The following is a 21,661-nucleotide window of genomic DNA, read 5'->3' on the forward strand; positions in this document are numbered from 1 at the left end:
TTGTGCAATAAATCCTGGTTTTGCTTTGTATCTCTGCCTCACGCATTCTGGGTCCAATTCCATTACATTTGAGTTCAACCGTAACAGTGTGATCCCAGACCTAACCTGATACAGTAGGTTCCATTCTTTAAAATTGTACATTCTTTAAAATTGTACAACCTAATGGCTGTCATAGAAATTGTTTGCGCAATGTTCACGTGAAGTTCATGTAATTAATGCGTGACAAAGATGTTGAACATTTCAAAAAATTTTTGGCGCACTTGCACGAAGCCGTGCACAGTTTATAATGGTTGAGAAAGTGCACGGATCAAAGTCGTGCAAGTGTCAAGGCACCTCAGTGTCACTGCAAAGTGCAAACAGACTTGAGCAGAACCTCAGGTGGTTAGTTATTGTATTTGCATTTTGTAGCAGTGTTCCTGTTGTAAATTAGGTTGGTTGTTAGTTTTTGGCACAGCAGGGAACAAATGACTTCCATTACCTCTAAATAGCAAATGCCAGATAACAGCATTCACAACAAATACTACAGCAAATGTTGTTAGAATATTGGTCTGTGATTACATTTGCTGAAATGATTGCTAATCATACAGTACTGTAATTGGAAGTGTGTGTGTGTGTGTGTGTGTGTGTGTGTGTGTGTGTGTGTGTGTGTGTGTGTGTGTGTGTGTGTGTGTGTGTGTGTGTGTGTGTGTGTGTGTGTGTGTGTGTGTGTGTGTGTTTGTTATTCTACTCCACCAAGGTGCTTGGGCCAATTTCCATCAAACATGCTGTGTGCATGTAGTTTGACCTCAGAATTGCTTTTAAGGGATTTCTACCAATCTTTGTGTGTAAGTGAAGGTTGGCCCCAAAACTGAGGCTAAAAAAATAATTTTGGCAAAGGTCAAGGTAAAAAAAATTAGAGTTTCAACCTGATTTGTGCCAAATGGGGCACACACCTTGATGGATTCCATAATTGCCTTGATGGGGTCAGCCACAAGTTAGTCATTCGGGTGAAGTTGAAGATCATCAATGTCAAATGTCAGATTGCAATAGTCATTACTTTCTTCATGTCCATGGGGGCTAATAGATAGTAAAGTTTCATTCTGAGAACTTTTACAAAGTCATGTAATCATCTGCCACAAATTCATCAAACTGTGATCTTAAATTTTTCTGCACCACACCTGTGTACAGGGGCTTGCAAAAGTATTCATACCCGTTGGTATTTCACACATTTTAATTTGTTTATGGCATTTCAAATACAAAAAGTAAGTCAGGCTTCTCAATATAAATGTTTAAAATGATCTTACTTAGACTCAATCTAAAAGTAAATCTCTACAACTTGACATAAATTAATTAAAAATATAAAAGCTAAGATGATTGGTTGCATAAGTAATCAGCTCCTTTGGTATAATACCTATAAATAATCAGTTTAATTGCCAGTTTTCTTCAGACATGAATACTTTTGCAAGCCACTGTATGTACGGTAGACTAGTAAACAAATCTGCATATTTTAACATTATCATTGTTTAAAGAAATAAATTTGAAAATAGAAAATTCAATGTTTTTCTTTTAATAGATGGCCTGTGCCACATACAGCCACCAGGCAGAGCTCCTGTAACAAACCTGTCACTAAGAGGATTTAACATGGTTATTTTGATTGGGGATCAATACAAGTCCATCACAGATACATTGTCCTCACTGTAATTTAAAAAAACTCAGTCACCACCTAATGATCTGCCTGGCCCAACAACACTGATACACACTGACAAAAGAACAGATTAATATACTGTAGAAACCCAACTGCCTATTGCATAATTATCCTGCTCAATATCCTTCAAAATATCCCCACTGTTTCATACATTGTACTAAAAAAACCTTTGAAATCACATGACTTTATTAAAATGCGATTTTTACATCATTCATTCAGAAAGTCAGATAATATTCCTGCGCATGCTTGGGTGTAAAGGGCAAGAAATCAAATAAGTGTAGGTGTTGTGGGGCCACATTTCTCATAATGTGATAATATAAGATGTATATCTGTGAGTGCAGTGCCTTGGTGAAATACAGGGACGCTGAAGCTGTTGTGTGATAGCAGCCATATATTTGTCTTGGTTATATACTTCCCGTGGTGATGCTCAGGATGAAAAATAATGCGATAAAAGCATAAATAAATATAAATAAATAAAAGCAAATGATGCCTGTTTGTCATGCTTCAGGAATGGACATATTGAGGGGGGAAATAAACTAAAACCCAGATAATCTGAGAGGTTTGGCCAACATCAGAACATTGGTCCTACACTCCAATGGTCTCGTCTCAAGTGGATCACCGCTGGATTCCAGCTCCATTTAACTGCAGCTTCTCTTATCTTTTCCACACCCAGCGCCTTTGTGCGCAGAGAGGAAGTGGTGATAGAGAGAAAGAATGTACAGTAGCAATTAAAAGAAGAACATAGGAGAAATGGAAAAAGCTCCTCATCAGTTCAGAACATAAATCAAGCCCATGTGTTTTTGAAAGGTTGGGGAAGGGAGGGCGGTGATGCTGCGGTGGCCACCATCTGTCTGTGCAGGGGAAAGTGTTACACTCAACCAGTGTTGCCACAGTTACTTTGAAAAAGTAATCCAATTACTGATTACTGATTACTCCTTGAAAAAGTAACTTAGTTACTTTACTGATTACTCAATTGTAAAAGTAACTAAGTTAGATTACTAGTTACTTTTTTAGTTACTTTCCCCAGCTGCTGACAACAACTCACTTTATAGTCACCCTTTCTTGACTTCAATGAAAATAAATACTTGTTTTATAAAAAGTAAAATAAAGACCTCTTTCTTGACCTCATATTTAACTGTTGACAGCACTGTAACAGTAAAACTTGCAATTTCAAACCTACATTGTTTAGAAATGTAACTATTAAATTCTAACTCTCTAAACATTTTACTTGTCAAAATTATTATTATTTTAAGCAATATTAGTAGTTGTAGTAAAAAACGGCTTCAAAACTGGACCTTTAATCTAGGGGTGTTGTGGGGGGGCACATCCCTGCCCCACGCCCCCATTCCATCTAGATTCGCCCCTGCTTTGGCGTTTGAGCACAAAGAATGGATAACATTTATTTATGCAGAAAACAGGACCAGATTTACAGGTAAGAAAGTTTTATTGCGTTTTCACATCATGTGGTCCTCAGAAAGAGAGTTTAGGTGCATTTGAGTGGAAAATAGTGTTAGTTGTTGACGCGTCGCGGAGGATCAGCTGTTTTTAACGAGACGATACGGAGCAGCTCAGCTCAGAATTCTAAATAAAGGAGGGGAAAAAGTATAAAAATGTCTTCGTAAAGCTCAGTGCAGGTGTGCTGATCACCGCGCTTTAAGAGGTGAGGACGAGTCGAGCAGCTGCAAAAAACCGCAGATGAAAAGCTCACAGCTCACTGAAAGTGGGCAGTTCAGTCGAACCCCGACCTCCTGCCCACAGACCAAGTTTAATGCTGCTATCGACCCACAATGAAAAATAATAGTAACGCACAGTGACATGGAGAAGTAACTTTAATCTGATTACTGATTTGGAAAGATTAACGCGTTAGATTACTCGTTACTAAAAAAAGTGGTCAGATTAGAGTAACGCGTTACCGGCATCACTGCACACAACTGAACTGATGTACTTTTGATCATAAGCTGTAAGTGCTGAGGCTGGAGGCTCAGATAAGGAAGAGCCAAAATATGTGAATCTCTCAACGAGTTCAACACTGTCGCTACACACACACAATGCTGATGGCAGAGCCCAGGAAGCCATGGAAAGCCTGGATCATACTGTAACCCATCTAATTTATTACCTCTGCCAAGGAGGGAATGTTTTCACGCCTTGTTAGTTCATCTGTCAGCAGGATATCTGAAAAACAGGTTTCAGTGAAATTGGATGGGGAGGTTATTTTTGAGTGAAACCAAATGCAAAACCAGAATCATTTAAAATAATATGTATGTACTGATTTTTCACACCAAAAAATATTAACTTAAAAGTTAGTACTCTTAAACATGTGATAAAGATGAGTTCAACTTTATTTATCCCAAAGGAAATTATTGAACCAAAATACACTCAACAAAAATATAAACGCAACAGTTTTGGTTTTGCTCCCATTTTGTATGAGATGAACTCAAAGACCTAAAACTTTTTCCACATACACAATATCACCATTTCCCTCAAATATTGTTCACAAACCAGTCTAATCCATCCCACCTCACAGGTGTGCCATATCAAGATGCTGATTAGACACCATGATTAGTGCACAGGTGTGCCTTAGACTGTCCACAATAAAAGGCCACTCTGAAAGGTGCAGTTTTATCACACAGCACAATGCCACAGATGTCGCAAGATTTGAGGGAGCGAGCAATTGGCATCCTGACAGCAGGAATGTCAACCAGAGCTGTTGCTCGTGTATTGAATGTTCATTTCTCTACCATAAGCTGTCTCCAAAGGCGTTTCAGAGAATTTGGCAGTACATCCAACCAGCGTCACAACCACAGACCACGTGTAACCACACCAGCCCAGGACCTCCACATCCAGCATGTTCACCTCCAAGATCGTCTGAGACCAGCTACTCGGACAGCTGCTGAAACAATCGGTTTGCATAACCAAAGAATTTCTGCACAAACTGTCAGAAACTGTCTCAGGGAAGCTCATCTGCATGCTCGTCGTCCTTATCGGGGTCTCGACCTGACTCCAGTTCGTTGTCGTAACCGACTTGAGTGGGCAAATGCTCACATTCACTGGCATTTGGCACGTTGGAGAGGTGTTCTCTTCACGGATGAATCCTGGTTCACACTGTCCAGGGCAGATGGCAGACAGCGTGTGTGGCGTTGTGTGGGTGAGCAGTTTTCTGATGTCAATGTTGTGGATCGAGTGGCCCATGGTGGCGGTGGGGTTATGGTATGGGCAGGCGTCTGTTATGGACGAAAAACACAGGTGCATTTTATTGATGCCATTTTGAATGCACAGAGATACCGTGACGAGATCCTGAGGCCCATTGTTGTGCCATACATCCAAGAACATCACCTCATGTTGCAGCAGGATAATGCACGGCCCCATGTTGCAAGGATCTGTACACAATTCTTGGAAGCTGAAAATGTCCCAGTTCTTGCATGGCCGGCATACTCACCGGACATGTCACCCATTGAGCATGTTTGGGATGCTCTGGACCGGCGTATACGACAGCGTGTACCAGTTCCTGCCAATATCCAGCAACTTCGCACAGCCATTGAAGAGGAGTGGACCAACATTCCACAGGCCACAATTGACAACCTGATCAACTCTATGGGAAGGAGATGTGTTGCACTGCATGAGGCAAATGGTGGTCACACCAGATACTGACTGGTATCCCCTCCAATAAAACAAAACTGCACCTTTCAGAGTGGCCTTTTATTGTGGGCAGTCTAAGGCACATCTGTGCACTAATCATGGTGTCTAATCAGCATCTTGATATGGCACACCTGTGAGGTGGGATGGATTATCTCAGCAAAGGAGAAGTGCTCACTATCACAGATTTAGACTGGTTTGTGAACAATATTTGAGGGAAATGGTGATATTGTGTATGTGGAAAAAGTTTTAGATCTTTGAGTTCATCTCATACAAAATGGGTGCAAAACCGAAAGTGTTGCATTTATATTTTTGTTGAGTGTACAAAAATGATAAACAGTGAACAATGTTGTTTTTTTTAACAATAAGTACAATAAATTTACTCTGAATAACCGATTAACTCTGAATAGCTCTGTTCATTATGTGTTCATCCTGTAGAAGGGGGAGGAATTATACAGTGTGAATGACACAGGTAAAGAAGTCATTAACATTGTACAAACTGGCAGAACAAATTTCAGAAAATTTCAGAAAATCTGTTATCTTGAGATTAGCCATCTCAGGTTTAACAATGGTGATTAAAAATACTAAAATACTAAAAATGTAGAATACTAAAATAAATATAAAATAAAATAAAAAGTAATAATCTAAAATAAAATGCTAAAAATACTAAAATATTTAGACAAAAGATTTTATTTTATTTATTTTTTTTTAAGTTTAGTTATTTCAGGAATATACCAAGCCAGTAGCCACAAGAATATTTGATGTGATGTAAAGATTTGCAATTATTGAAATGAAAATGGGGGGAAAATATTGGCATTGTGGCATCAATATTTTCTCTGTTGTGGCGCAAAATATATAAGGTGTCCATTTTGAGCCAAAAGGTAAATTGTAATACTAATATTAAAGATAAAACATGAAAACACGTGCAAACACACTGTTTTTCACACAGTGCAAAAAAAAAAAAAGTAAAAAAAACCCCAAAAAAACCCAACAACACCAAAACTCTTTGTGTCCACAGCTCCACCTTTTTTTCTTGTTCTAAACATTTGTTTTTAAGATCATTTAATGGATATTTTATGCATGGGAAATAATTATTTCTGCAATGGCTAAACAAAAACTGATAGGGCCAGTGGGCCATAAATCAAATTCTCCACTGAAATTCAGCAGTGGATGAGTAAAGGACTTCAAAATTTAAAGGCCTCCCAGAAGCTACATCAACAGCAACTTTTGCATGGAAGCTATCTTCATTTGATTTGTATAGAGATTGCAGCATCATAAAACATCATGCATCGTCTCATTTGGTCCAGAGAAGGTAAGCTTTCCATTAATATCAATATATTATCTTTTATTTTTGTTTGAGAAATAGCATCTTAAAAAACATCACAAACATGAAACACAGAGTGCTGAGCCCATCTGTGTGTGGCTTCGGCTTTTATAAACTCATATTCTTGGAATGGCAGAGTAAGAATTATTTAGTTGATGATACAAGCACCACATTTGGTATGACTACTTCTGAGATTTGGTATGACTACTTCTGAGAAGTCCTTTTCTTCAAAAAAGGCATTAGTCACATGACATTTTAAAATGACCTATTTGAGCAAATAAAACACATTGGCAAGCATATATAGCTGATAATGGTACTAAATTAATAAATGTGATGCAACTAAACACAAGTAAAACCCTTTAAAGATGTAATTTGAGTCATCTTCGTTTTGAAAAGTAATATTTTTTTTTGTGGTGAAACTATTTCATACTGTCATACATTGACAGAGACTCACAAATTTACACAAACATGGAGACACACATTAGTCAGTCCATGTAATCTTATTTCCTTGACATTACATGACATGAAATTAGGCCTAAAGTGTATCAAAATTGCAGAATCTTAGAAATGTAATTATCTAATGTAAACACTAATTACATTACTGTATGGTACATAAAGTCTGTATTTGACATTTGCAGCTACATTGTGCTGTGCAGCTCAGCCCAGAGTTGTAGCAATTTCATTTTCCTCTGCAAAGCCTCTTGCATCCACATTTGGTCAACTGTTGGCAGTGAGGACTAGTGCTCATCCAAAGGACATGGCCGACTTTAAAAGCAAAAATACTACCTCTAATATTATCTAACGGCTGAGTGGATCCTTGTCATTTGATTGGTGGCTTGTATGTCACGTGACATGGATTATTTGTACCATTTGCCATTGTGTTTCATTGACTGTGCAATGTCTTTTTTGGTGTGCAATTATGATGCTATATGAAATGTGCTATTGCACACCCCTACCACCACAAGCGCTCACACTCCCAGGGGCGATGTTTAGCTAAATATGGCGGAGTTTGTTTTGCTGACAGACGACGATTTGAAGGAGCTAATTGATGGTGCTAATTTTTGTAACACACACACGCACACAAACAAATCCACTACACTATAAGCCGTCTGGAGGCATGAAGAGAATGAAGTTTGGATGACAAGCTGGACAAATTTCTGACATGATTTTTTTTTTTTTTTTTTTTTTGCTGGACTGAGGAAGTACACAAAGTCTTTTTCTTTTTTCTTTTTTTTCTTTTTTTTTTTTGGAAGTACACAAAGTCAGTGCACAGCATCATGGACTACACTGTCAGAATGATTTTTGAACTATTTAACTCTTTTTCCAAGTTGAGTGAGAACAATTTTGGGCTCCTATTTAAAGTTTGTGTTGGACTGTTGATGTCAAAGCACCAGTGACAAACACTAAAATGTAAGTCCCCTTTCTGTTGTTTCTAAATTAATAAAATGTCAAATGACAAGGATCTATTTTAGCTGTTATATATCTAAAAAAAATTAATGGTTTTTCATTCTTTCAATGGAACAAATATTTATTTGGTGAAAGATGGAACATACCATTCAACTCAGCTGAATGGTACGTTCCATCTTTCACCTCATAAAATATTCATGCTATTGAACTCATAAACATTCATTATTTGTACACTAAAATCTTCCACCCTAAACACTGTTGCATGTTCTGCAGCATGCATCCGCACTTATTAAAACAAATACAATCAATGTAAAAAGCGTGAAAATGTTGCCCGAGGTTCATTTCAAACCCCCCTTAATTTAATCTTTATTTAACCAGGTTAGTCCCATTGAGACCTCTTTTGAAAAGGAGACCTGGACAACTATAGTTTCTAATTCACTTAACTTGCATGTCTTTCAATGCGGGAGGAAACCAGAGCACACCCACACAAACACAGGGACAGCATGCAAGCTCCACACCGAAAGTCACACAGGTGGGATTGAAACCCATGACCTTCTTGCTGTGAGGCAACAGTGGTAACCACTAATCCATCATGGTGCCCTTAGTCCACAGTACAATATTTAACAGGTACAACAATGAACTAAAGCAAGATTGTGCAAATATATGATGCCAGCTTGAAAACTGAAGTGGATAACAGCTTTTTTGCAAAAGCAGACCAAGAAGCGCCAATTTTGGTGCTTGTATTACAAAATGAAAGATTCTTATGACATATGCATTTATCTGCTGCACTATATGCTGCACTATAAGGGGCTGGTCTACCAGGATGTAGATCTGGATTCAGAATCTGCTAAAGCACTGTTTCAGTTTACCCAGCTGTAAATGAGTACCCGCTTTTGGTTGTGGAAGCAGCCTGTGATGGACTGGAGTCCCATCTAGTGCAAGTCATAGACTTGTGTGCTCCACACCACAGAAAGCACTGGGCCTCAGGCCTGTAAGAACTTACTTTAGGGCCCCGTCACACATAACACGAAGCTGTGCAAAAGAAACAGGAACCGGCCGAAAAAAACACACAAAAACCTTGAATTGGGCACCCTTGAAAAACTCCACCTGCTGTTGGGAGGGACATACGGTCGGACAGGCGTGAACGATACCGCAACTACGGTTTTGTGCACGCTTGTGCTCGCGTGCACATGGAAAGTCGCACACATAGCAGCAGAGCAATGAGATGCTGGACATATGTACATAAACAAATGAAAATGTGTAACACAAAATACTCAGAGCACAGATTCAGAACATTATAGGAACAATGAATGTACTGTTTAAATGTAAGACAATCATGTTACTGGTCATGAATCTGTTCTCACTGTAAAAAAAAAAAAACACCACAATTTATAATACTTAATTCCTGTTAGGAAGAGCAGACTTAGCCTCCGCCTAGACATACACCAGGAAGTGCTGAAATGACATGGATTACTGTTCTTCCTTTTATGTTTTACATGAATTACCTGATGCGCTCGTCTCGTGAAGACATAAGCCGGGCTCTCGGCTCATAAAGAGCCGGTGTCGCTGACTGAACGGTCCCCCTTAAAAATCAGTCTGCCCTGCCTTCACTGAGCATGCATCATTTTGGAGCGTCACCATTGTCATTTCTAAGTGTCAGCTACAATCCACTGATTATCTCCTCGTTTCTACTTAAAACTGCTCTCCAATCATCATCTGTTTCAGCAACAGATATCTGAAGCTTTTGTACAACAATCATTTCCACATAAATTCAGCTTTATTTCGTAATAACAGACAGCGGACTGATCAGAGCGCAGCAGCTGCATGGCTGCGTCAGCAGCGAAATGCGGAGGTTATCGCCTCATTTCTGCTTAAAATGGCCTTTAGAATGATTTAAATGGTAAATGGACTGCATTTAAGAGGTTTTACTTTGTCATCTGATGGTTAATAATCACATTATTCCCTTTGATTGCTTTGGGTGAAGAAAGTCCATCTCAGATGTGTTGCTGTGGTCCCAAATGACTCATGTGCAGTGAAGGCAGGGCGGACCAATTTTTAGGGGGGACCGTTCAGTCTGCAACACCAGTTCTCATGACATAAACACATCAGCTGGCATGGCGTGTCCAGCACACAGTGATCCGCTGGTGACCACGTTGCAAATGTGATGTGCGTTTTAATTATAACAATGTGGGGAAATCCCGCAGATACACGTGCCTTGCAGTGGTGTCCCGTTAGGTGATTTTCTGCATGGCACGATATTCACAAGCATTGCGGTGCTCTGATGCATCATGTGTTTTAATTTATTTCCATGTGAGGACAGCATGCCGACATCCGTGCCTCATATTCTAGGTCATATTCTACATGTCACGAAAGGTGTTCTCCAGCTGTGACTTGTGAGCACAGATATATGAACAGCTGCAGGTCACAGGGGCATATCCACCTCTGTCTGCAGACCTCATCAGCTCACAGAAAAAAAGGCTCATTCTCTGTTCCTTTGTTCTGTGACTTTTATTTTATGTATGTAGTTATTGTTGTATGTATTTATTATTTTTTGTCCTGCATCTGTCTAATGTCTGCGTTTTTAATTTAACACCTTGCGTGCACAGTCAGGTCTAGCTGACAGTCAGTCAGCAGTCAGCTAACAGGCGCCGTATGTAAACAGCAAAGCATATGAGCAAAGCGATCACACATGAATGAGTTTATGCCTTTACCCTTATTTGTTTTATTTCATTTCCACTCTTTCTGTCTGTCATGTAAACGACAATTTAAGTGGTGGATGTGACATCAGCCTGCCCTGCCGGCTCATTCATTCCACACTGTGCCATGCATGCTCAGACGCTGGCCGGTCCTCATGTGATCGTGTCTATACATAATTATCAGCATGTCATGAGAGCATGAGCACCCGCCCACACATTTGCATTGCATGGAGTGTTGTCATGTTGTTCACAGCACGTTATGTGCACGGTACAGTACACGGCAATACACGCAGTACACGGCAATTAGCTGTTCCAGCTACACACTGTGCTGGACAGCGATCGCACTCTGGGATCCTCAACCACACCTGACAGTGTTGGATCATGGTGTGTGTGGGGGAGTTCAGCACAGTCACACTCATGTGTGTTTTTTGGTAACAGCACACTCGTGTGGCACTTAGACAATTTTCACAGACAGCTTGAATGTGGTCATCTGCACTCCACTATCATGCTGGAAGTGCGAATAACCCTGTCTTTTCTAAGTGCCAAGTGAGTGGTGTTGGATGTTCATGTGTGGCATCTGGAATTTGGTTGTGGCGACTGCTGTATGAGACGTTCGAGGCAGCTCCAACTTTTCATGAATGGCAGACAATTCCTCCTTCATGTGCCATTCAGCCTCATTCGTGCAATGTGTGAAGGGGCCCTTATTGTCATCATGCTCCCATTGATTTTAATGTTATTTGTAGATGGGCAAAACAGTGACAGTGTTTGAAGAACATGATTATTTATATTTGATTAAGTTCACTTTGTTACTTTTGTACCCTACAAAATGTGAATTTTAACATGAATTATCCATGATGACTTCATTAAAAGCATGGTTTAAATTTTTGAGGTGAAACAGTTTTACCCCCTGCTGGTTGACATCACGACAGAAATTCCTCAGATCTGTTTATTATACACTGAAATTAAACCACCCAGTTAATGACTTGTGTGTTCCAGTTAGTGAGCTTGAAGGTAAAAATAGCTGCATTCTAATCTCTTGTTTAAAAGTGTGACTTTGTCATGTTACATTGTAAAACAAATGTTGACATGATGCATTATAGTCTGCTCAATTCCTCACTGCTGACATCATACATCAAGGTGATTTAATCGCTTTACAGATCGACAGTATTCACCAAACTCTAGCCTGGCAGGAGTGAAACTCAATGACATTATGTCTATTTATGTGCATTGGGTAATTGTTAGATAGAGTCTTTTTGTGGGCGTGGTTCCCCGCTGTTTAGAGGAGTAGCTGTTGGCGGTTATTACCATAATCATGTTAGTGTTCTGCCCTTGCAGCGGCTCCATCCTACGATGATTCCACACAGTAATGGATGCACACTGCAGATTAGATTGTGACAACCTTGTCCTCTTCAAGTGAGGACGCCGGGTCACAGCTGCACAAAACAACATTGCTGGCATGAATGTGCTTTAAGAGGCTCAAATTTGACACTAAGTGATGAACATTTAGGGATTTTGTCCGATGCTGCTGGATCATAGCCTATTTGAGCAAATATGTTTGTTCCATAATTTTTGTTGCGCACCGCTGACAGCCTCTGCAGGGGATGCAGTGGAACCACTCGCAGCTATCTATCTACCCGAGACATCTCCTGTTCCATCTCAGCGGCCACCTTAAGCTTAATTTCCCTGCCTGTCACCGTCCACCTTGTTCACTGTCGGCTGTAAGGATGCTCCATTTGATAAAAGACACTCTGACACATATTACATCTCATTTCACAGACGCCAGTTGTGCTGCTACTCTGTAAGACCAGAGCAGGCCTCTCTCCTTAACCTCAGCTTAGGAAAGTAATGAACGGTGCAGGTGGGGATAAGTAATGCTTGCATGCACACCTGTATTCACACCTCCCAAAGCCAGGATGAGTAAACGCTGCAAGGTGTTGCAAAGGGGAGCAGCGTTTTGGTTAGCACTATAGATTTGTGTCTATCCGGAGGAGAATAGAATCCAATAGAGAGTTTACCCCTAAGGATGACATCTCCCATTTTATTGTCTGTTTATGTCTGTCTTTGCACAAACTTCATAATGGAGCTCATAAAATGCACAGAATGCTGGAAGGTACCGATTTTCTCATAATGGGAATCCTGGGCTGCTTCAATAGAAAGACCACTGATGCATATATTTGTTTGTGTGTGTTTTTCCCTTTCATCTTCACAAGTTCTACATAAAACACAGTTGGCAAAAAGTCATTACTACTGGGGTGCTAATCTATTATAGGTACAATGTAAATAATACAGTTTAAACATTCACAACATGGCCAAGTTTTACTATGCCAGACATTAAGCAGTTTGTAACAGTTGTTAAAAAAAGACAAAAATCAGCATACTATGAGCGTAACCTAGAGTATAGCCTAGGGTGTGCGCAAACAGATAGAAGACCGTAGACGTGACCATGTGCCACCAAGGAGGCAGTGCCGCCATCACTGAATGAGGCAACTTGCAGTGAGTCAGCACAACGAGTGCAATATTCTGCCATGTTGGAACTGACTTAGTTGGATTGTTTACCTGTTTACTGTCATGCTACTTCATTTTTCTGGCTCTATGGTGCATGTGAGCTTCTACAAAGCTACAAAAATATTGAAGTTGCATTATTTTGAAACCTTTTATTTTGCCAGACGATTTAACATCTGCCTTTTTCATTTTAAGGTGAACTACAGTATGTGGGGCTGATTCATGGATTTACAAAATTTTGCATGCACAGATGGCCCTATAAGCATCATATTGTTGTAACTGACTGAACACTGTCAAGCTTATACTGTGCACACCACCAGTTAATGACTCCAGCTCCAAGCTGCCCAAGGGTATTCTGTCCCTACACTGTCAATTCAGAGTAAGAAAATATACCTTTTTTTATCAGGCAACTTTGTAGTAAGTGGTAATAGTTATTATTTATTTAATTCCATGATTTCACAAAGATAAACTGATGTACTCCTCTGTTTTTGAGTTACTGGTTGCCATTGTTTATGTAATGGTGCCCACAATCCATACTGGCACACTTGTAATAAATACGTAGTATACCCTCCATTTTTGGAAGTTCTGGAAGCTGATGGAGAATTTTCATCTGTTTCCCTGGTGGAAGTCACTGAGGTAGCCAAACAAAACCGCAGTGGCAAGGCCCCGGGGGTTAATGAGATCCGTCCAGAAATGCTGAAGGCTATGGGTGTGGAGGGACTGTCTTGGATGAGACATCTCTTCAATATTGTGTTGAGGTCTGGGACAGTGCCTAAGGAGTACCAAACTGGGGTGGTGGTCCCCACATTTAAAAAGGGGGACCAGAGAGTGTGTGTGACACTTACAAGGGCATCACACTGCTCAGCCTCCCTGGTAAAGTCTACTCCAGGGTGCTGGAAAGGAGGGTTCGGTCGATAGTCAAACCTCTGATTGAAGAGGAACAATACGGGTTCCGTCCTGGTCGTGGAACAACCGACCAGCTCTTCACTTTCACAAGGATCCTGGAGGATGCCTGGGAGTATGCCCATCCAGTCTACATGTGTTTTGTAGACTTGGAGAAGGTGTATGATCAGGTACCTCGGGAGATACTGTGAGAGGTGCTGCGGGAGTATGGAGTGAGGGGGTGGCTTCGCAGGGCCATCCAATCTCTGTACTCACAAAGCGAGAGCTGTGTTCGGGTGCTTGGCAGTAAGTCGGTCTTGTTTCCGGTGGGGGTTGGCCTATGCCAGGGCTGCGCCTTATCACCAGTCCGTTTGTGATATTCATGGACAGGATATCGAGGCATAGTCGGGGGAGGAGGGTTTCCATTTTGGTGGGCTCAGGGTCTCATCACTGCTTTTTACAGATGATGTGGTCCTGTTGACATTTCTAAACAAAAAGTGGTCCCCCCGAACTGGCTGCGATGAGTATCAGCAATTCTAAAGTTGAGGCCATGGTTCTCAGCAGGAAACCGATGGATTACCTACTCTGGGAATGGAATGTGGTCTTGCCCTAAGTGAAGGAGTTCAAGTACCTCTGGGTCTTGTTCACGAGTGAGGGGACAGTGGAGCGTGAGATTGGCCGGAGAATTGGCGCAGCAGGGGTAGTGTTGCATTTGCTCTACCATGCTGTTGTGATGAAAAGGAAGATAAGCCAAAAGGCGAAGCTCTCAAGCTACTGGTCAATCTTTGTTCCTATGCTCCCCTATGGTCATCAGGGTAAGGTAATGACCGAAAGAACTAGATCGCAGGTATAAGCGGCCGAAATGGGCTTCCTTAGCAGGATGGCTGGTATCTCCCTTAGTAGAGCCGCTGGTCCTTCGCCTTGAAAGGAGCCAGCTGAGGTGGTTCCACCATCTGGTAAGGATGCCCCCTGAGCACCTCCCTAGGGAGGTTTTCCAGGCACGTCCATCTGGGACGGGACCCCGGGGGACACCCACGACTAGGTGGAGAGATTATATCTCCACACTGTCCTGAGAATGCCTCGGGATCCCTCAGTCAGAGGTGGTCAATGTGGCCTGGGAAAGGGAAATCTGGGGTCCCCTGCCAGAGCTGTTGCCCCTGCAACCCAATCCCGGAAAAGCGGTTGAAGATGAGAGAGTAAGTGACCCTCTAGTTTTTCTATCTGTCTCTATGGGCAAACTGACGTAGTATTCATTAACTTACCCTTGCATGTAGTAAATATCCCTATTCAAGGGAGATAATGAGTAAGCTGACCAATGGCACAACACCGGACAGTCGCCTACTTCTTCAGCTGGCCAAATCTTGTACAGCCCATGATCTGAGAAGGTTGTTAAGAACTAAAAGAACAGCTCAACTTAATTTTAGTTTACAGGGTTTCAGTCTGTGTCTCAGCATCAGCCTTCTGTATGCTATGCAAGCTTTACATCTGTCACATCCATGTCCCTTTTTGTTTCAGAGTTACTGATGTGACAACCATATGTCTCATATCAGCTTCTGAGGATTGCTTGTGTTTTGTTTCTGACTGTCTAAATCAGTCTTGACTGGAATACTATCCCTGGCAACTGCACCTAACAGCATCCATCCATTATCACGTAGTACAGCAGAGAGCCCAATCTGACATCTGATGCAAAGCAGCACAACACAATGTTATTTCTAGTTTCCAACTGGTGAAGTGCCCACATTATTTAAGTAAGTATGTGGACACACTTTTGCAAGTTTGTTGAATTTATTTAATCAAATTATTTAAAGAAGCTGTCAGACAGTGACCTTTTGCTCCCACTGTAGTGTGGCCTGCTATGTAACTCAGTTGTTCCACTCACTATTTGTGGTCCTGATACTCAAAAGAGAAAATAAATATTGCCCACCTTCAAAACATATGGCTGCCCACATACAGTATACACACACATGCACGGACAGAAAATATTTAAGTGTGTTTGAAGATAGATGTGCACTTTTAGCCGGAAAGCTGTTTTACTGGCAGTAGTTTATTGTTGAACCTTCATGTGGACACATGAAATCTTGCACAGCATATGGCAAAAGACAGGACTGACACAGTGAGAAAGTGGTAATTCGTGTGGTGCAGTGATGTGGAACATACCTAATCATGCACCTGGGATGAAAATAGCAGCAACATAAAATATTTTAGCCATATATGTCATTCACCCAAAACCCACCAAATTCATCAGAATTGTTAATATGCATATGTCGCGGACATAAATGAGAGAAGCTCATCAGCATCTCACCATGTCATTTACATCCTTCAGATTTTATTTTGAGTAATGCTTCAGGGGAGCATTAGCTCTGCTCCCAGACCCCCCCACCACCTTTTTAAGCATTTTTCTTTCTTTGCCTCTCACATGCCTGGAAAAGCTCCTCGCCATCTAATCATGTCCTTTAGGTCCTTCAGACTTTTTTCAGTAAAATTGTTCTTGGGAGCATAAGCATGACTAAAACCTTTCAGCCCAATTACAGCCCTCTTAACTCCCTGCCACTTTAAGTATTTTTTTTTTTATGTTTTAAGTTTTAAGTTTTCAGCTAGTTGACAGTAGGGCTGTACAATATGGCCAAATTATCGTATATCAGTATTGTCATATAAATTGTCATGTAAATGTCACTTACATACATGCTGTCCATATTCTTGAGCCGCTTAGGTGGGTAGGGAGAGTTCCTATGGGATAAAAAAGCTTTTCAACCTACCATCCCTGGTTCTCAAGACCAGGCACCTAAGTGGCTCTACTCTTTTTTTTTTAAAAGATATTTAGGTGTACCTTAGTAAACAATAGTAGAATTCCAGATTTGGAATGTATAATAGAAGATATACCTTACTGAATTTTCATATCAGTATGATATACAATATGACTATGATTTGACACAAAGTGCAGCAAGAGTGAAAATTAAAAATTGTTAAACAAAACAGTAATAATATCACACTCATTTTGCACTCATCATAAGGTTAGAATACTGTGCCCTCCAAAAGTATTGGAACACTTGGAACTCCACACATTTTAATTTGTTTATGCCATTTTAAATACAAGAAATACAAAAAATAAAGACTAAAAAGTTCTAAAATTATCTTCCTCAAGCTCAAACTGAAAGCAAATCTCTGAAACTTTATAAAACCTGTAAATAATAATCAGTTTTATTGCCAGTTGTCTTTAGACAAGTCAGGGGATGGAAAAATGAACATTACCAAGTCACTGAATATGTCTTGGACTTTATTTACATCAATTATGAAGAAATACAAAAGTTTCTTTCACCAAAACATCTAATCTAGGCTTTCATCTCAAATGTACTTTCTGTCAAATTGTAGCTGAACTTTCAGGTCTTCTTTTTAAGAAAATCCTCCTCTACACCACTTCATCAGGAAGCTGGATTTCATATTTTTAATTCATTGATATCAAGTTCTAGAGATTTGCTTTTAGTTTGAGTTAAGGAAGATAAATTTGAAAAAAAAATGTATTTGAAATGGAATAAACAAATTAAAATGTGTGAAATACGAAGTGTTCCAATACTTTTGAGGGCAATTGAGAAACAGTGAGGAGCTGCATCTTACATTTCATATATAGTGCAGCAGATAAGATTCATGGAATCCTGCAAATGGTGATACAAGCATCAAATTTGGCACAAATAATCCACAGACATGAACTATTTTGGGAAAAAAAACACTGATTGGCCACTTGAATTTTCAATGGGCAGCCAGGTAGGGGTCATTTGAAGAATTACACAGGGGTCAAAATTAAAAGATGCTCGAATCATATAGAAAAACTACACCACATTATTTGCCTGATCATAGAGATTCCAAAAAAAGGTATCGTTTGGACAATTTGTGACTGAATGTTGTGGAGTTATAAGGTAAAAGCAGTAAGAATGGTGACAAAGGTCAGTTTCAGTTTGTACAGGGTTCAAAAGTTAAAGTTGCTCCATTAATTTTGCTCCACCTGTATTTGTGCTGTATTTGATGCTTCTATCACTATTTCAAGGATTGTTTCAGTTATCTGCTGCACTAATAAGCCAACAGAGCATGAACCAGCTGTTGTCTGTTAGCTTAAACGTGTATATAAGGCAACCTGAATTAAAGGAGAAATGCTGCTTTTAACAACCTGGACCTCATTTCTGGCATAAAATACGGTTGTTTATTCACCAATATAAATTTGATGTGGTTAGAAGTCCATAGTTCAAATGATGTGTTCAGTTCAAACAAAATGGGAGCAAAACCAAAAGTGTTGCGTTTATATTTTTGTTGAGTGTATGTTAACATATGCAAAAATGGAATGTTGATAGGACTAATACTTTTGGAGAAACTACGAATATTAGCTAACAAACAATGGACAAAGGACGTTGATAATTAATTGCATTCTGGACTCACATGCCATTCTAGCAGGGGGCGGTAAATCATCTATATATTAAAAGTATGCGTGTGTGGGTGCATGATTTCATTTTGTAAGTTCAGTGTAATATAATTGTAAATACGTAAAAAAAATACATGGATGACACAAGAAAGTGAAAACACTTATTTCCATTGTGGTTCATTTAAAATCAAATAACAAAACAGATGTAATAAAAAAAGAAAATAATATTAATAATACTACTAATAAAAAGTATGATAATATTAAGTGTGTAATATGATAACACAAACCTGAACAATTTATAAATACATTAAGACAGTAAATTAACATAAAATAATTACGTAGATCAAGCCGGTAGCACGTTAATTACTGACTTACTGTCATCCTACATATGGAGAATATCTCTGCTTCTTCTCTCTCTTTTCTGCCATCTTCTCTGCTTAAGACACTCTTAGGCTTCTTAAAAGTCCTCCTCCCAACTCTTATCAGTTTGGCAACTTAGGAGCTTTCTTAAGGCTTTCATCTTACCAAGGGAAAAATTCAAAGTAATGTCTAAGAATTTGAGGAATTCTAAGATTTTTCTTAAAATAACACCATTAGGAGCTATTTTTAGCCTTAAGCTGCATTGTTGATATGGGCCCTGGTCTTTGACATGTCCATTTCGGGAATTCCTGGTGGCAAAATGACAGCAAGACAGTTGCACATGGTCACTCCAATGACTGTTTTCAGGCGTGACTGAGCCCTTAGAGACATTGTCTTTTTTGCTTTTTGACACTCTAAATACAGTAACTCAGTTAACTGACAATAATTCTGCTGTGTAAATCAGGTTTAGCAAATCAGGCATTTTCCATGAGCTCATTCCGAATTGTTGGTTCTACTGCAACATGCATTTCTTAGAAACAGCTGCACGTTTTTTACTTTGTCGTACTTGTTTGAGCTGAATTTGTCTTCACTACTGATGAACTAAACTTAATTGGATAAAACATGCAAAAAACTATTTTTCAAAATTACATTTTTTTTATTGGTCTGCCATTGACCTCCATTGTACCTCAACTTCAAGCGTGACTTAAGCTCATTAAAGGGAAAGAATAATACGTAAATACCCAAAATACAAATTTGTGTACACATGCACATACTGTACATTTAAACACAAAAAGGAAACAAAGCCCTCAGTCTGTATATAGTACTTAAAGACGCTTTCTCTGCAGCAATACATCTTTGTTACTGACTCAAAGAATAAGATGGCGCCACCAACTGACATTTAAACCCTGGTTATTACATTGTTGTCACAGTGGTGAATTCATAAAGAGATGTGACATGGCAGAGCTCAGAAAAAGCTGTGTGAGCATTTCAGACAAAGACTGCTGGGTCAGTGAGGGGTTAGAAGAGAAAGTGTGTCCCCAGAGACGAAGCAAGAGGGATGCTCATTACACCAAATAATGACACTTCAGGTAATATCAATCCTGCCAATGTTTGTGAGGACAGTAACGATTAGTTTTGGCTCATTGTATCTAAGATGACCTTTCTGACCTCCAAATCACCATGGAAACACTGTGTCTGCATAGAAGTGATAGCTGGTATTTGACAGTTCGCTGTTGAAACTGATGTCCATCACCTCAGGCAGATATTACTTATAAATAATGTTATTATTTAAGTGTCCCGAGAGAACTGCTGTTTGTCCCTGGAAGACAGGAGGCACACACTATCAGTCTCTACAGGTCAATGGTTTAACCACACTACTAGACTTTAGCAACCTATGCATGAAGACAATCAATTGTAAGATTAAATGCACATGCTGAAGCATATTCCACACTTTGGTGGTTTTGCAGCTCCAATAAATGAAAATTGACTGTACAGTTGGTGCTGATGGTGGAAAATCATCTATATGGAGCTTCCCCCAAGATCAACCCCACCCACAACACACCTTTCATCCGCAGAGACTCAGTGTTCATGAGAATGCGCAAAATACAACAGGAGAGGGTTCTTTCCCCTTCTTTTAAAGGAAGAGATGACCTCAGCAGATTGCCTGATCAGAAACAGGTCAACTCCGTCCTTTCATGTCCTGGTATATGATCCTGAGAACAAGATAAAGAAATGAGAAAAAGAAAAAAAGCATGTGGAAGAGAAAATTCAACAATGTGTAATGCTCACCCTTAATAGGGTCAGCTTGTGTTCACCGATGACAGATCAATATTTTGTTGGGGGGGGGGGGGGGGGGGTGCTGTCAGTAGAAAAGACACAATGAACTAAGTGAATCCGAGCATCAGTTCACAATCCTGACACAATTTTTCTCCCTACTTCCCTACTTGACATAACACACTTGAGTCAAGCAGATGTGTACCATCATATGTCTTATCTCCAAGTCCTCAAATCATGTAATACCACTGAGACCCACAAAACTATGGCCCTGGTCAAGGGTAAAAAAATCAGATAATAATAATCTATAACAGGGGCGGATCTATTGGGGTGGCATGGGGTGGCACCTGCCACCCTAAAAATAGCTCTTGCCACCCCAGTTGCCACCCCAATCAGAACTGGGTGACATTTTTTTCAAAAAAGGGACCTCACGAATGACTTTAACCGGCGAACACTGTGCTCTCTGTGCGCCCTTGAATGCAGCACAAGCTGCGCGTCTCCCTGCCACCCCACCACCACCACTTGTTGTGACGCCGAACTTTCCCTAAAAGACATGATGACATGCCAGCACACACGGCTGCCAGGAAAACTTTGCGGAGAAAGAAATATAAAATTGAGACATTCACCAAGTACTGTATAAATTAATAAACAATGAGGAATAAGTTTTCAGTGGTATTTTTATTAGGGCAGAACCTCTTGTTTCCCTCGTTGTTTCAGGTGAACTGAAAACAAGGACGGACGTCAACACTGGTCACATCAGCCGGAAAAACTTTCTTTGTAGCTAGACTTCAGCTTTACTCGTGTCGTGTCTCTCATAGATATTAGGGATGTTTCGTCCAACCTTAAAGTCGTGTTATGTTAACAAAAGTCTGTGCACGCGTGCGGCAATGTACGCTTTTTAGGTTTCACATTCATTTCATAATGCGACAGTGGAGCACTTTTTTATTGCTGAGGGGAGAAAACACTTTGTTGTGGATTTAGAGGAACATTGG

The 21,661-nt window shown here is 40.1% G+C and overlaps 1 long non-coding RNA gene across 1 annotated transcript; it reads right to left on the minus strand.

The window, feature by feature from the left end:
* Nucleotides 1-1,595: 1,595 nt before the first annotated feature.
* On the minus strand, nucleotides 1,596-21,055 carry LOC117507988. The gene is made up of 3 exons (XR_004559927.1): nucleotides 20,982-21,055; nucleotides 16,885-16,889; nucleotides 1,596-1,605 (listed from the first exon to the last, which is right to left on the minus strand). It is a non-coding gene; the product is annotated as an uncharacterized LOC117507988 (long non-coding RNA).
* Nucleotides 21,056-21,661: the final 606 nt, after the last annotated feature.

Source organism: Thalassophryne amazonica, chromosome 3, assembly GCF_902500255.1.
Source record: "Thalassophryne amazonica chromosome 3, fThaAma1.1, whole genome shotgun sequence".
Taxonomy (NCBI): Eukaryota; Metazoa; Chordata; class Actinopteri; order Batrachoidiformes; family Batrachoididae; genus Thalassophryne; species Thalassophryne amazonica.